This window comes from Entelurus aequoreus, linkage group LG12 (assembly GCF_033978785.1).
Source record: "Entelurus aequoreus isolate RoL-2023_Sb linkage group LG12, RoL_Eaeq_v1.1, whole genome shotgun sequence".
NCBI lineage: Eukaryota > Metazoa > Chordata > Actinopteri > Syngnathiformes > Syngnathidae > Entelurus > Entelurus aequoreus.
In genome coordinates this window covers 66,000,861-66,018,713 of record NC_084742.1, presented here as the reverse complement: position 1 = coordinate 66,018,713, position 17,853 = coordinate 66,000,861, and the positions used below count along the sequence as shown (strand labels likewise).

Sequence of the window (17,853 nt, the reverse complement as noted above, 5' to 3'; positions counted from 1 at the left end):
CATTAAATTCTAAGTTCATGATTATTTGCAAAAAAAAAAGACAATGTCTGGTTTGTTGAGTCAGGACTAGACAGAACACATTGAAACACGTCAAACAGCAGCGACAGCTTTTCAATATTTTCATGGATACACGCTCACAGGTTGGTGGCTTTGGACGCTGACTGTGATTGACACTGTGGCCGAGTCAGACACGTTTTTTTCCACGGTTGATCTGATTTGGTCGTCCGCTTCTTCTCCTTCGCACTAACATTCTCAGTTCCGGTGGTTGGATTGTGTCGATCTCTCAGCTGACGACGTATGGAGGAGTGGCGCAATGGGACAATGAAAAAGGAGGATTAGCTCCAAATTGTTCAGGACAAGCTAACATCGTCAGCCCGGAGGTTGGATCTTGTTGGGTGTTCCAACAGGACAATGACCCCAAACACACCTCAAAAGTGGTAAAGCTGTTATGTATTGCAGGGGGGAGTTGACGGCACAGACACAAGGGGGCAGTATAGCTCTATGTATTTTATTTTATATATTACAATATATATAATAATCAACAATAATACTATAAATAAACTAGAAAATGGAGTGTGACCAAAAGTGGTAAAGCTGTTATGTATTGCAGGGGGGAGTTGACGGCACAGACACAAGGGGGCAGTATAGCTCTATGTATTTTATTTTATATATTACAATATATATAATAATCAACAATAATACTATAAATAAACTAGAAAATGGAGTGTGACCAAAAGTGGTAAAGCTGTTATGTATTGCAGGGGGGAGTTGACGGCACAGACACAAGGGGGCAGTATAGCTCTATGTATTTTATTTTATATATTACAATACATATAATAATCAACAATAATACTATAAATAAACTAGAAAATGGTGTGACCAAAAGTGGTAAAGCTGTTATGTATTGCAGGGGGGAGTTGACGGCACAGACACAAGGGGGCAGTATAGCTCTATGTATTTTATTTTATATATTACAATATATATAATAATCAACAATAATACTATAAATAAACTAGAAAATGGAGTGTGACCAAAAGTGGTAAAGCTGTTATGTATTGCAGGGGGGAGTTGACGGCACAGACACAAGGGGGCAGTATAGCTCTATGTATTTTATTTTATATATTACAATACATATAATAATCAACAATAATACTATAAATAAACTAGAAAATGGTGTGACCAAAAGTGGTAAAGCTGTTATGTATTGCAGGGGGGAGTTGACGGCACAGACACAAGGGGGCAGTATAGCTCTATGTATTTTATTTTATATATTACAATATATATAATAATCAACAATAATACTATAAATAAACTACAAAATGGAGTGTGACCAAAAGTGGTAAAGCTGTTATGTATTGCAGGGGGGAGTTGACGGCACAGACACAAGGGGGCAGTATAGCTCTATGTATTTTATTTGATATATTACAATATATATAATAATCAACAATAATACTATAAATAAACTAGAAAATGGAGTGTGACCAAAAGTGGTCAAGGAATGGCTAAATCAGGCTGGAATGAAGGTTTTAGAATGGCCTTCCCAAAGTCCTGACTTAAAGGTGTGGACAATGCTGAAGAAACAAGTCCATGTCAGGAAAAGCAACACATTTAGCTGAACTGCAGCAATTTAGTGGTCAAGTGGTCAAGCAGAAGCTTGTGGATGGCTACCAAAAAGCGCCTTATTGCAGGTCAACTTGCCAAGGGACATGTAAGCAAATATTAACATTGCTGTATGTATACTTTTGACCCCGCTGCTTACCTCTGGATGGCGCTAAAGAGCTTCTAAATTCAGAACCGTTTGATTTTAAAAAGGCTTTTATTCCCACGTCGATATCTCTACCGAACAGTCATGAATCTGACCGGTATTCCTGTTTCTTTTTAAGCGTTATTGTTGAGTGTCTTCTATAATGTCTGGTCATATAACACTCCAACACATTTTCATGTCACCTTTTATGTCCTGCTGTGGATGTCTTGCAGCTACAAATAGCAGCAATAAACCTATTCTCATTTCCACAGGACTGCAATCTACTGGTGGCTGATTTTGTGTCCCCCCCCCCCACCCCCCCATTCACGTACGATCCAAAGGCGCCACGTTACGTCACGCCCGGTTGCCGGCCATCACTCCAGCAGCACTGAGAGCGGGCTCACCCCAAAACGACCTTGAGGTAATGTTGCGATTTGCTCCACTTTTAACAAAAAAATACACAAGTTTGATGCTTATATGCATTGGCTTTGCTACTAGCGTGCTGCTGATTAGCATTAGCCATTTTACATGGCGATTTCAACACCTCCAAATGTGTTAATGAAAACTACCGCTAAGATGAACGTTGTGGAGAATGCATATATTTTTGATATACTTTAGTACAGGGGTGGGCAATTAATTTTTACCGGGGGCCGCATGAGCAACCCGAGCACTGCTGGAGGGCCACATCGACAATATTTCAATTAAATTTTGCTCAATATTATTTTTGATGTATACCGTAAGATAAATAATAACAATAATAATAATACTAATAATAATAATAATAATAATTAAAGCTGCAAGCAGCGTTGGTCGGGCCCGCATATTTGGCAGGTGCTAGTCCTAAGTGTCCCAATACTTTTGTTGACATCAGCGCAGTGGTACAGTGGTTCTATTAAGGCTCGTAGAATCACAGCAGCATTATCAACGCAGCGGTTCTTTGAAGGCTCGTAAAATCAAAACCGTAGCACTTTTTAAAACTCTTTGGGTATCCGTCAATCAGAAGGGTTCAATCTCTCTCCTGTAGTAGTTTGAAGCCGAAACGACAAACGCGCTCAGAGGAGATAATGTTTGATGTTTGGTGACCGGTTTTAACAAAAATTTAGTTTTGAAGGAGAGATTGCAAACTTCCGGTTGATTTTTGCTGAAGGGTGTCAATCTATGAAATGTATGTCTAAGTGAGACCTACATAAAGGTTTTTGTTTCATGTCTCTAAGACGTTCCTACCGGAAGTTACAAGCAGTTTTGTCTGTGTTTTCCTCTGAGGAGCAGTTTTGTCTGTTTTATTCGAAAATCGCGCTAGAGCGCAAATTTGAGTTTTGGGGACGGTTTTTTTATTAGATCGCAATTTCCACCAGTCCTGATGTGTGTGAAAAGTTTGGTGAGTTTTGAAGTATTTTAAGGGGTTCAAATTACAGCTCAAAGATCTTTGTCAGATTTGCTCACATTTTCAGTAGAGCCATAATAAATTCATAAAAGAAGCAAACTTCATGAATGTTTTTTGTGACCAACAAGTATGTGCTCCAATCACTCTATCACAAAAAAAAAAGAGTTGTAGAAAGTTTTGGGAACTCAAGACAGCCATGACATGATGTTCTTTACAAGTGTTGACCACCACTGTAACATGGACGTGGCGTTGCCTTAATGTTTCCTATATTCATGACAAAACGAGGTACATTTATATTTCCGCATAAGAGAGAGCGGGGAACAATATGCAAATCCAAATCTTGCTCCAAACGGCGCTCTCTAATTACTTCTAGGTGTCAAATACACAAAACCAACATTTTCTCCGCGAGATAAGAACAAAAACAAACGGCTTGTTTATTGTGAGGGATTACCTCATTTTGTGGAGGATGTTTTCCTCCCCTCTGCCGGCGTGTGAACAGTGGTTGGTTGTGCAAAGCGCTGACTAATGCCTGCAGGCTCGTTATTTCACCGCAAAAGGAGTCAAGACGGTGCATTAATCATCACAGAAAGACACTTCACACACAGGGGAAAAAAACGCCATTTCTTGCATTGTCTCTTGGCTCAATCCTCAATTTGTACACAGGTACTAATAAAGTACTGATCAGTTAAAACAAAGCTACTATACTGCCCTTAAAAAAAGACCTGTACTTTTTTTTTTATTTAATTTTTTTTTTTTTTTTTTAAATTTTTTTTATTTTATAATGTCCTGCCCAGCTTCTCGGGCAAATCATATAGCAGATGTAGATGCCCATATCGGCTGTTCAGATTTACTTTACAAAAGAGAAGTGTAGGATACTTCTCTTGTTGCCTTACTTGTATTTTGACTTTATTAAATGTATTTATATTATCATTTGGTGCAGCCGGGCCGGAGCAGGAGGGGATAGAAAGAGAGAAAAAGGAAGACAGAGGGGGGAATTGTGGGGAAAAGAGGGGGATTAGACAGAGAGACAAAAACAACAACAGAAAACACAACAACAACAACAACAACAGAGCAACATCAGCAAATACGACATGTACAAATATGATGGTAAAAGTAATAGCAAATAAGCAGTTAGCGAAAATAAAAAATAAAAAAAAATACAGAAATGACAATGAGCATTATTACACTAAAAATGGAGCAATATGAATACCAATAGAAATAGTGCTATTGATAATAAACAATACCAGTACTTTACCTTTATTATCAACAATACAATTGTTCAAATGCAACAATACATATATGTAATGATAACTTGAGATACGAAAGAATGCAGAAAAATGGAGGGGAAGAAAGAGAAGCAACCTTAACCTTGTAGATTGTTATAGTAACAATAGGTTAAGCTTTGTCAGTGTGCCATGTGTTATACCCAGTTTACCCTAGGGCAACAAAGTTAATATATGTTTGATGAAACGTGATTATGTATATTTAATTTGTTTAATATTTAATTTTTTTAAATTTTTTAAATTTTATTTATTTTTTATTTTTTTATTTTTTATTTTATTAAGTTTTTTAAATTTTTTTATTTGTTATTTTCTTTAATTTTTTATTTAATTAAATGTTTTAACTATGTATTTATTTTTATTTTTATTGTATTGTTATTATTATTTTTTTTCATGGACGCAGTGGTGACGCACACGGTGCACTTGCAAGCGGAAACGGCGTGCAGACAGAAAATGGACGTGTGTTTTGGCTTTAAAACTAACTGATAAACACCGCTTTGAAACACGGCTGGCTGCTGGCTAACGTCCCTCTACAGCATTTTAGCTACTTCCAAATCACTAATCCTGGCCTCCGTGGCGACAAATAAAGTTCCTTACAAGTAGCATTATCACTGGAGCACGAGGAATAGCTAAACATGCTTCACTGCTCACCTGTAGTAGGATACAATAGCCCACCGCTAACAGCAAGTGTCAGGTTCAAACACTGATGACATCTATTAAACAAGACAAGAAGCAAGGAATCAAACAGAGGCAGAATTAAACTTTGCTCAATTGAGGAGAAGCGTGTCAGCCTGTAACCTCTTACAGTGTCACACACGCTCTGGCGAAAGAGTGTACGCCACCTCTTTTTATTTGGACTTTCCCTGTTTACATAACATCTGTTTCTAAAGGAATGTAAACAGTCATTGTTTTCGGTCACATTAACACAAAAGAACGAAATGCCTCAGGCTTGGGCTGGTCCTGGCTTCAGCCTGGGCAGGTCTTGGATGACACTAGATAACCCCCATCCCGTCTCCTCCCATCGTACACTAAGGAATTTTTCCAAGCCTTTGCTTGGTACAACAAAGACAGCCTCTTCTCTGTTCAGTGGGAAGTCAGAACGGAAAGTTTTTTGATCATTTACATAACATTTATCTGACCGCAAGCTAGCACTCTCGGAGTGTAAACACGAGTGGATCTATACATATATCGACTGTGACGATACCAAGTACAAGACACGTACGTAGTCGATACTACGATTCCCGGATTATAGAGCACACCCATTAAATTTTAGCGGGGGAAAAAAAATATTTCCATATATTAGCCGCACCGGACTGTAAGATGCAGATATATATATATATACGTACGTTGGGCGGTATAGCTCGGTTGGTAGAGTGGCTTTGCCAGCAACGTGAGGGTTCCAGGTTCGATCTCCGCTTCCACCATCCTAGTCACTGCCGTTTTGTTAGATATTGGGTTTCACTACGTAGCGTCTCTGGGTGTTGTTGATAAATGGCTTTGACTTTGCATAGTAGAGTTTTGACTCGCACTTACAGGTGTAGCGACCAACTGTAGTTACCGACCGTGGTTTTCCCGAAGTGTTCCCGAGCCCATGTGGTGATATCCTTTACACACTGATGTGGCTTTTTGACGCAGTACCGCCTGAGGGATCCAAGGTGCGTAATATCATGGCTTACGTGCAGTGATTTCTCCATATTCTCCGAACCTTTTGATGATATTGCGGAGCGTAGATGGTGAAATCCCTAAATTCCTTGCAATAGCTTGGTTGAGAAATGTCCTTCTTAAACAATTTGCTCAGGCATTTGTTGACAAAGTGGTGACCCTCGCCCCCGTCCTTGTTTGTGAACGACTGAGCATTTCACGGAAGCTGCTTCCATACCCAATCATGGCACCCACCTGTTCCCAATTAGTCTGTCCACCCGTGGGATGATCCAAATAAGACTTTGACGAGCATTCCTCAACTTTTCCCAGTCTTTTTTGCCACTTGTGCCAGCTTTTTTTGAAACGTGTCGCAGGCGTCCAATTCCAAATGAGCTGATATTTGCAAAAAATAACAAAGTTTGAACGTTAAATATCTTGTCTTTGCAGTCTATTCAGTTGAATATAAGTTCATTGTATTCTCTTTTTATTTACCACGCGTCACTAATTAGTAGTTTTTCTTTGTTTACTCATCGAGTGATTTATTTTATGACAAAACAATTTTTTTATTGCAAAAACAAACATATGTTTAATATAGGGATGTCCGATAATGGCTTTTTGCCGATATCCGATATGCCGATATTGTCCAACTCTTTAATTACCGATACCGATATCAACCGATACCGATATCAACCGATATATACAGTCGTGGAATTAACACATTATGTCTAAATTGGACTACCAGGTATAGTGAAGATAAGGTACTTTAAAAAAAAAATTATAAAATAAAATAAGATAAATAAATTAAAAACATTTTCTTGAATAAAAAAGAAAGTAAAACAATATAAAAACAGTTACATAGAAACTAGTAATTAATGAAAATGAGTAACATTAACTGTTAAAGGTTAGTACTATTAGTGGACCAGCAACACGCACAATCATGTGTGCTTACGGACTGTATCCCTTGCAGACTGTATTGATATATCCGATATGCCGATATTGTCCAACTCTTTAATTACCGATACCGATATCAACCGATACCGATATCAACCGATATATACAGTCGTGGAATTAACACATTATTATGTCTAATTTGGACAACCAGGTATGGTGAAGATAAGGTACTTTTAAAAAAAAATTATAAAATAAAATAAGATTAATAAATTTAAAAAAAATTCTTGAATAAAAAAGAAAGTAAAACAATATAAAAACAGTTACATAGCAACTAGTAATTAATGAAAATGAGTAACATTAACTGTTAAAGGTTAGTACTATTAGTGGAGCAGCAGCACGCACAATCATGTGTGCTTACGGACTGTATCCCTTGCAGACTGTATTGATATATATTGATATATAATGTAGGAACCTACCAGAATATTAATAACATAAAGAAACAACCCTTTTGTGTGAATGAGGAGGGAGGTTTTTTGGGTTGGTGCATTAATTGTAAGTGTATCTTGTGTTTTTTATGCTAATTTAATTAAAAAAAAACAAAAAAAAAACAACAAAAAACGATACTGATAATAAAAAAAACGATACCGATAATTTCCGATATTACATTTTAACGCATTTATCGGCCGATATTATCGGACATCCCTAGTTTAATATATAAAAAATTTAATTAAAGCCAATAATGACATTTACATTTTTTTTTCATTGTGAATATTATGAAATACATGTTGCCATGGATACCAGAATAATGGTAACAGTACATCACTAATCCATCCATCCATGTTCTACCGCTTGTCCCTTTCGGGGTGGCGGGGGATGCTGGAGCCTATCTCAGCTGTATCGTACTATTTTCTCCCAGCATGCTCTTGTGTTCTCCCCACCTGTCTGGTCCCGGTCGTTATATTTCCCTCGTTATATCCCTTCTTGTCCTTGGTGTTTGTCTTCCTGCCTGCTGGGGTTCTTGCGTCAGAATAAAGGAGGATTGTTTTCTCTGTCAACGTTTGGGCCCACCTGTCACTTTGAGGACCCTCAGGAAAAAAAAAAAAGCCGTGTTGCAACATTGTCCCTGCAGCGTGGCCTTTTTTGCACGCGGAACGTGCCGGCAGGCTGATAAGCAGGGACGCCGGAAGGTGACTGAGGGATGACAAGCCGCCAAATGGCTTTTTACCTGAACACGGAGGAATAATGTAGACAAATGGAGATGTGCGGCGCCGTCGACCTTCAGGCGTGAACGTCGCCGTGTGATGGAGCTGTCACACGCTTCACGCTCGGCCTTATTTACCTCATCATACTGTTTGTTTCTAGACAAATGCTACATCACATAGCGGCCCTAAATGATTGGGGAACTGCACCTTTTTTTTATTTTCCAAAACCTCTCATTCACAGGTGAGACACATTTGTTGCCTAAAATCCACAAAATAGGTAAATATCACATGTTATTATGAATGTGTTTGATACTACATGACATATATACAGGGTTTTGGATGTTTTTTAGAGCACTCTATATTCTAACTCGTAAAATACGGCAAGTAAGAGGTGGCTAACAATGCAGCTAATGAGAGTACACTATCGAGCCTGAAAAAACATCCAAAACCCGCCAACAATACTCCATTTCCATCCCTCATACTGTTATTAAAAGCGCTAAGGCCGAGGAACTACTTTTAGCGGCGTTGTGATCATAGAGAGCTAACTAGCTTATGTTGCTATATTGACATGTTGAACTGGTGGAAGTTAATTCTAGATTATTAAACAGACAAATGCTACATCACATAGCGGCCCTAAATGATTGGGGAACTGCACCTTTTTTTCTTTTCCAAAACCTCTCATTCACAGGCGAGACACATTTGTTGCCTAAAATCCACAAAATAGGTAAATATCACATGTTATTATGAATGTGTTTGATACTACATGACATATATACAGGGTTTTGGATGTTTTTTAGAGCACTCTATATTCTAACTCGTAAAATACGGCAAGTAAGAGGTGGCTAACAATGCAGCTACTGAGAGTACACTATCGAGCCTGAAAAAACATCCAAAACCCGCCAACAATACTCCATTTCCATCACTCATACTGTTATTAAAAGCGCTAAGGCCGAGGAACTACTTTTCGCGGCGTTGTGATCATAGAGAGCTAACTAGCTTATGTTGCTATATTGACATGTTGAACTGGTGAAAGTTAATTGTAGATTATAAATCACCTGGATAGTAGAAGGTTGTGAATATAAACCCACAAGTTGGTCGACTTTAACATCAAACCTTCCGTGAGGATTATTACGGGAAGATATCAGTCTTTATCCCAGTGAGAGCAGACATTGTACAGTAAGTGATAGTTTTATTATGTTTGTATATCCTGTCTAGCACTTAGCAATACTGCTACATGATGCTTAGTGTTTGACGAAAGCTGCATCTGTTTAGCACACTGCTTCTAAAACTTGTAGGTCATCCTCCTTATATTCGGGCTCAAAAATAGACGTTTCTGGATCATCATTTTTCCCAAAGTAGTCTTTGTTGTCTCTCATGAAGTCTGCCATGATTAATAGTGTTGTTGTCGAAGAGAACGCGAACATCGTGAATAGCCGACGTATGCCTAAAATCAACAAAATAGGTAAATATCACATGTTATTATGAATGTGTTTGATACTACATGACATATATACTTCTAGCATGTACATCATGATGGATAGTTTTGGATGTTTTTTTAGAGCACTCTATATTCTAACTCGTAAAATACGGCAAGTAAGAGGTGGCTAACAATACAGCTAATGGGAGTGCACTGTCGAGCCTGTAAAAACATCCAAAACCCGCCAACAATACTCCATTTCCATCCCTCATACTGTTATTAAAAGCGCTAAGGCAGAGGAACTACTTTTAGCAGCGTTGTGATCATAGAGAGCTAACTAGCTTATGTTGCTATATTGACATGTTGAACTGGTGAAAGTTAATTCTAGATTATAAATCAGACAAATGCTACATCACATAGCGGCCCTAAATGATTGGGGAACTGCACCTTTTTTTTTATTTTCCGAAACCTCTCATTCACAGGTGAGACACATTTGTTGCCTAAAATCCACAAAATAGGTAAATATCACATGTTATTATGAATGTGTTTGATACTACATAACATATATACAGGGTTTTGGATGTTTTTTAGAGCACTCTATATTCTAACTCGTAAAATACGGCAAGTAAGAGGTGGCTAACAATACAGCTAATGGGAGTGCACTATTGAGCCTGAAAAAACATCCAAAACCCGCCAACAATACTCCATTTCCATCTCTCATACTGTTATTAAAAGCGCTAAGGCCGAGGAACTACTTTTAGCGGCGTCGTAATCACAGAGAGCTAACTAGCTTATGTTGCTATATTGACATGTTGAACTGGAGAAAGTTAATTCTAGATTATTAAACAGACAAATGCTACATCACATAGCGGCCCTAAATGATTGGGGAACTGCACCTTTTTTTTATCTTCCAAAACCTCTCATTCACAGGTGAGACACATTTGTTGCCTAAAATCCACAAAATAGGTAAATATCACATATTATGAATGTGTTTGATACTACATGACATACATACTTCTAGCATGTATATCATGATGGATAGTTTTGGATGTTTTTTTAGAGCACTCTATATTCTAACTCGTAAAATACGGCAAGTAAGAGGTGGCTAACAATGCAGCTAATGGGAGTGCACTATTGAGCCTGAAAAAACATCCAAAACCCGCCAACAGTACTCCATTTCCATCCCTCATACTGTTATTAAAAGCGCTAAGGCCGAGGAACTACTTTTCGCGGCGTTGTGATCATAGAGAGCTAACTAGCTTATGTTGCTATATTGACATGTTGAACTGGTGAAAGTTAATTCTAGATTATAAATCAGACAAATGCTACATCACATAGCGGCCCTAAATGATTGGGGAACTGCACCTTTTTTTTTATTTTCCAAAACCTCTCATTCACAGGTGAGACACATTTGTTGCCTAAAATCCACAAAATAGGTAAATATCACATGTTATTATGAATGTCTTTGATACTACATGACATATATACAGGGTTTTGGATGTTTTTTTAGAGCACTCTATATTCTAACTCGTAAAATACGGCAAGTAAGAGGTGGCTAACAATACAGCTAATGGGAGTGCACTGTCAAGCCTGAAAAAACATCCAAAACCCGCCAACAATACTCCATTTCCATCCCTCATACTGTTATTAAAAGCGCTAAGGCCGAGGAACTACTTTTAGCGGCGTTGTGATCATAGAGAGCTAACTAGCTTATGTTGCTATATTGACATGTTGAACTGGTGAAAGTTAATTCTAGATTATAAATCAGACAAATGCTACATCACATAGCGGCCCTAAATGATTGGGGAACTGCACCTTTTTTTAATTTTCCAAAACCTCTCATTCACAGGTGAGACACATTTGTTGCCTAAAATCCACAAAATAGGTAAATATCACATATTATGAATGTGTTTGATACTACATGACATACATACTTCTAGCATGTATATCATGATGGATAGTTTTGGATGTTTTTTTAGAGCACTCTATATTCTAACTCGTAAAATACGGCAAGTAAGAGGTGGCTAACAATTCAGCTAATGGGAGTGCACTGTCGAGCCTGAAAAAACATCCAAAACCCGCCAACAATACTCCATTTCCATCTCTCATACTGTTATTAAAAGCGCTAAGGCCGAGGAACTACTTTTCGCGGCGTTGTGATCATAGAGAGCTAACTAGCTTATGTTGCTATATTGACATGTTGAACTGGTGAAAGTTAATTCTAGATTATTAATCAGACAAATGCTACATCACATAGCGGCCCTAAATGATTGGGGAACTGCACCTTTTTTTTTCTTTTCCAAAACCTCTCATTCACAGGTGAGACACATTTGTTGCTTAAAATCCACAAAATAGGTAAATATCACATGTTATTATGAATGTGTTTGATACTACATGACATACATACTTCTAGCATGTACATCATGATGGATAGTTTTGGATGTTTTTTTAGAGCACTCTATATTCTAACTCGTAAAATACGGCAAGTAAGAGGTGGCTAACAATACAGCTAATGGGAGTGCACTGTCGAGCCTGAAAAAACATCCGAAACCCGCCAACAATATTCCATTTCCATCTCTCATACTGTTATTAAAAGCGCTAAGGCCGAGGAACTACTTTTCGCGGCGTTGTGATCATAGAGAGCTAACTAGCTTATGTTGCTATATTGACATGTTGAACTGGTGAAAGTTAATTCTAGATTATAAATCAGACAAATGCTACATCACATAGCGGCCCTAAATGATTGGGGAACTGCACCTTTTTTTTTATTTTCCGAAACCTGTCATTCACAGGTGAGACACATTTGTTGCCTAAAATCCACAAAATAGGTAAATATCACATATTATGAATGTGTTTGATACTACATGACATATATACTTCTAGCATGTATATCATGATGGATAGTTTTGGATGTTTTTTTAGAGCACTCTATATTCTAACTCGTAAAATACGGCAAGTAAGAGGTGGCTAACAATGCAGCTAATGGGAGTGCACTGTCCAGCCTGAAAAAACATCCAAAACCCGCCAACAATACTCCATTTCCATCCCTCATACTGTTATTAAAAGCGCTAAGGCCGAGGAACTACTTTTAGCGGCGTTGTGATCATAGAGAGCTAACTAGCTTACGTTGCTATATTGACATGTTGAACTGGTGAAAGTTAATTCTAGATTATAAATCAGACAAATGCTACATCACATAGCGGCCCTAAATGATTGGGGAACTGCACCTTTTTTTTTATTTTCCGAAACGTCTCATTCACAGGTGAGACACATTTGTTGCCTAAAATCCACAAAATAGGTAAATATCACATATTATGAATGTGTTTGATACTACATGACATATATACTTCTAGCATGTATATCATGATGGAGGGTTTTGGATGTTTTTTTAGAGCACTCTATATTCTAACTCGTAAAATATGGCAAGTAAGAGGTGGCTAACAATACAGCTAATGGGAGTACACTATCGAGCCTGAAAAAACATCCAAAACCCGCCAACAATACTCCATTTCCATCCCTCATACTGTTATTAAAAGCGCTAAGGCCGAGGAACTACTTTTAGCGGCGTTGTGATCATAGAAAGCTAACTAGCTTATGTTGCTATATTGACATGTTGAACTGGTGAAAGTTAATTCTAGATTATAAATCAGACAAATGCTACATCACATAGCGGCCCTAAATGATTGGGGAACTGCACCTTTTTTTTAATTTTCCAAAACCTGTCATTCACAGGTGAGACACATTTGTTGCCTAAAATCCACAAAATAGGTAAATATCACATGTTATTATGAATGTGTTTGATACTACATGACATATATACAGGGTTTTGGATGTTTTTTAGAGCACTCTATATTCTAACTCGTAAAATACGGCAAGTAAGAGGTGGCTAACAATACAGCTAATGGGAGTGCACTGTCGAGCCTGAAAAAACATCCAAAACCCGCCAACAATACTCCATTTCCATCTCTCATACTGTTATTAAAAGCGCTAAGGCCGAGGAACTACTTTTAGCGGCGTTGTGATCATAGAGAGCTAACTAGCTTATGTTGCTATATTGACATGTTGAACTGGTGAAAGTTAATTCTAGATTATAAATCAGACAAATGCTACATCACATAGCGGCCCTAAATGATTGGGGAACTGCACCTTTTTTTTTCTTTTCCAAAACCTCTCATTCACAGGTGAGACACATTTGTTGCCTAAAATCCACAAAATAGGTAAATATCACATGTTATTATGAATGTGTTTGATACTACATGACATATATACAGGGTTTTGGATGTTTTTTTAGAGCACTCTATATTCTAACTCGTAAAATACGGCAAGTAAGAGGTGGCTAACAATGCAGCTAATGGGAGTGCACTATCGAGCCTGAAAAAACATCCAAAACCCGCCAACAATACTCCATTTCCATCTCTCATACTGTTATTAAAAGCGCTAAGGCCGAGGAACTACTTTTAGCGGCGTTGTGATCATAGAGAGCTAACTAGCTTATGTTGCTATATTGACATGTTGAACTGGTGAAAGTTAATTCTAGATTATTAAACAGACAAATGCTACATCACATAGCGGCCCTAAATTATTGGGGAACTGCACCTTTTTTTCTTTTCCAAAACCTCTCATTCACAGGTGAGACACATTTGTTGCCTAAAATCCACAAAATAGGTAAATATCACATGTTATTATGAATGTGTTTGATACTACATGACATATATACTTATAGCATGTATATCATGATGGATAGTTTTGGATGTTTTTTTTAGAGCACTCTATATTCTAACTCGTAAAATACGGCAAGTAAGAGGTGGCTAACAATGCAGCTAATGGGAGTACCCTACATACAGCTTTCTGAAAAAAACCATCCAAAACCCGCCAACAAAACTCCATTTACATCTCGCATATTGTTATCAAACGCGCTGAGGAACTACTTTTAGCGGCGTCGTGATCACAGAAAGCTAACTAGCTTATGTTGCTATATTGTCATGTTGAACTAGTGAAAGTTAATTGTAGATTATAAATCACCTGGATAGTAGAAGGTTGTGAATATAAACCCACAAGTTGGTCGACTTTAACATCAAACCTTTCGTGAGGATTATTACGGGAAGATATAAACATCCCATCAGTCATCATCCCAGTGAGAGCAGACATTGTGCAGTAAGTGATTGTTTTATAATGTTTGTATATCGTGTTTAGCACTTAGCAATACTGCTACATGATGCTTAGTGTTTGACTAAAGCTGCATCTGTTTAGCACACTGCTTCTAAAACTGTACATCATCCTCATTATATTCGGGCTCAAAAATAGATGTTTCTGGATCTTTGTTGTCTCTCATGAAGTCTGCCATGATTAGCAGTGTCGTCGAAGAGAAAGCGAACATCGTGAATAGCCGACGTATGTCTACAATCAACAAAAATCGGTAAATATTACATGTTATTATGAATGTGTTTGATACTACATGACATATATAATTATAGCTTGATGGAGGATTTTGGATGTTTTTTTTGGAGCACTTTATAGGTGGAATAGAGAGACTCTGATTAGCTCCATTGGTAGCTGACTTTTGCTAGCCTTTATTTACGAGTTAGAATGCACACGACAAGAAAACGGGTGTGTGTTCTTGTCTCGCCTAAGGATTGTAAATGATGGCTAACGTTCCAAAAACAAGCGCAGTTCTCATTTAAGTCAAATGTATCGGTCAGATGCTCTTCCATATGAGCCGACTCTTTGCGTTTTCCAACTACGTTCATTTCTAATGGAGGGACGGGAGACGGACGAGGGAGGAACGCAGCCGATGAATTCTGCATGCCATGATTCCATTTAAGTACACGGGGGGGTCAAGCGCGCTCATTATTTGTGGTAAAATATTGAAATACAGTTTGAATATTTAATACAGCCAAATATGAGTTAATTCCTAAGGAGAATGTTGTCTGGGAAGAAAGATGATTGGGAGGCAGCGTCCACTTCCTGTGGCTCCTTGGGGGGGAAATTAGCATGCTGCTAAATCTGTAATGTAACTGCAAATAAATGTCCTTCAAATAAACAAATACTGGAATAATTTTAATAGGCAGATGGAACATTTTTATAATTGAATACTTCCTGGTCCGTTGCATACGTTGAACAAAGATTTTAATTGTTGAATCTGCTTTGTTGGATGTTGCCAATCCTCGACAATCAGTCTAATCCATAGTTTGTTGACTCAGTTTTATAAATACTTGCAGTGTGTATATTGTACATATTACATATTGTTTTGAAGGTGTCTGTTACTACATGATATATATACTTGCAGTGTGTATATTGTACATATTACATATTGTTATGAAGGTGTCTGTTACTACATTATATATATACTTGCAGTGTGTATATTGTACATATTACATATTGTTATGAAGGTGTCTGTTACTACATTATATATATACTTGCAGTGTGTATATTGTACATATTACATATTGTTATGAAAGTGTCTGTTACTACATTATATATATACTTGCAGTGTGTATATTGTACATATTACATATTGTTATGAAGGTGTCTGTTACTACATTATATATATATACTTGCGGAGTGTATATTGTACATATTTTTATGAAGGTGTCTGTTACTACATAATATATATACTTGCAGTGTGTATATTGTACATATTACATATTGTTATGAAGGTGTCTGTTACTACAATATATATATATATATACTTGCAGTGTGTATATTGTACATATTACATATTGTTATGAAGGTGTCTGTTACTACAATATATATATATACTTGCAGTGTGTATATTGTACATATTACATATTGTTTTGAAGGTGTCTGTTACTACATTATATATATACTTGCAGTGTGTATATTGTACATATTACATATTGTTATGAAGGTGTCTGTTACTACAATATATATATATATACTTGCAGTGTGTATATTGTACATATTACATATTGTTATGAAGGTGTCTGTTACTACATTATATATATATACTTGCAGTGTATATATAAACATATTACATATTGTTTTGAAGGTGTCTGTTACTACATTATATATATACTTGCAGTGTGTATATTGTACATATTACATATTGTTATGAAGGTGTCTGTTACTACATTATATATATACTTGCAGTGTGTATATTGTACATATTACATATTGTTATGAAGGTGTCTGTTACTACATTATACATATACTTGCAGTGTGTATATTGTACATATTACATATTGTTATTAATGTGTCTGTTACTACAATATATATATACTTGCAGTGTGTATATTGTACATATTACATATTGTTATGAAGGTGTCTGTTACTACATTATATATATACTTGCAGTGTGTATATTGTACATATTACATGTTGTTATGAAGGTGTCTGTTACTATATTATACATATACTTGCAGTGTGTATATTTTACATATTACATATTGTTATGAAGGTGTCTGTTACTACATTATATATATATATACTTGCTGAGTGTATATTGTACATATTACATATTGTTATGAAGGTGTCTGTTACTACATTATATATATACTTGCAGTTTGTATATTGTACATATTGTTATGAAGGTGTCTGTTACTACATTATATATATATATATATATATACTTGCAGTGTGTATATTGTACATATTGTTATGAAGGTGTCTGTTACTACATTATTATATATATATATATATATATATATATATATATATATATATATATATATATATATATATATATATTTATATATATATATATATATATATATATATATATATATATATATATATATATATATATATATATATATATATATATATATATATTATATATATGTATAATATTGCAGTGTGTATATAAAACTTTGATGGAGGGTTTTAAAGTTGTTTTAGAGGTTTTGAAGGCTGATAAGTCCGAAAGAGAAAGAGACGATGAGGTATTATCTGCTCGCAGATGCTACTCACTCCTTGATGCTTCAGCCACACGCAGGATTCTCACAGGAGTGAGGCCAACGTGCAACCCGGCCCGCTGTACATGGAACCAATTAGCCGGTTTTGGTCTGAGCGTGTAATTGAAGTAAGCAAAAGGCGAGGAGTCATCATGTTTTCTTCTGTAAGTTTAGACACCCTCTGTGTGAATGATTAATGCCGGCCTCCTTCGCACAACATCCCATCTTTTATTGATATAACCCCGTGTCCCACTTGCAGCTTCCACACAACTTTGAGATTGAAACAGTCTGCTGTCCACTTTATATTCAGGCCATCATGCACTTTATGGCCGAAAGTGTTTGGCCACCTGCCTCGACTCACATGTGAACTTGAAGTGCCTA

At 36.7% G+C, this 17,853-nt stretch overlaps 1 long non-coding RNA gene across 1 annotated transcript in view; it reads left to right on the top strand.

Moving 5' to 3' along the window:
- The first annotated feature begins 2,039 nt into the window (after positions 1 to 2,039).
- The window catches only part of LOC133662926 (uncharacterized), a 22,521-nt gene continuing 6,707 nt past the window's right edge, over positions 2,040 to 17,853 (top strand). Inside the window, exon 1 of the long non-coding RNA XR_009828188.1 lies at positions 2,040 to 2,165. This is a non-coding gene — a long non-coding RNA (uncharacterized LOC133662926). The remainder of the gene's footprint in view (positions 2,166 to 17,853) is intronic.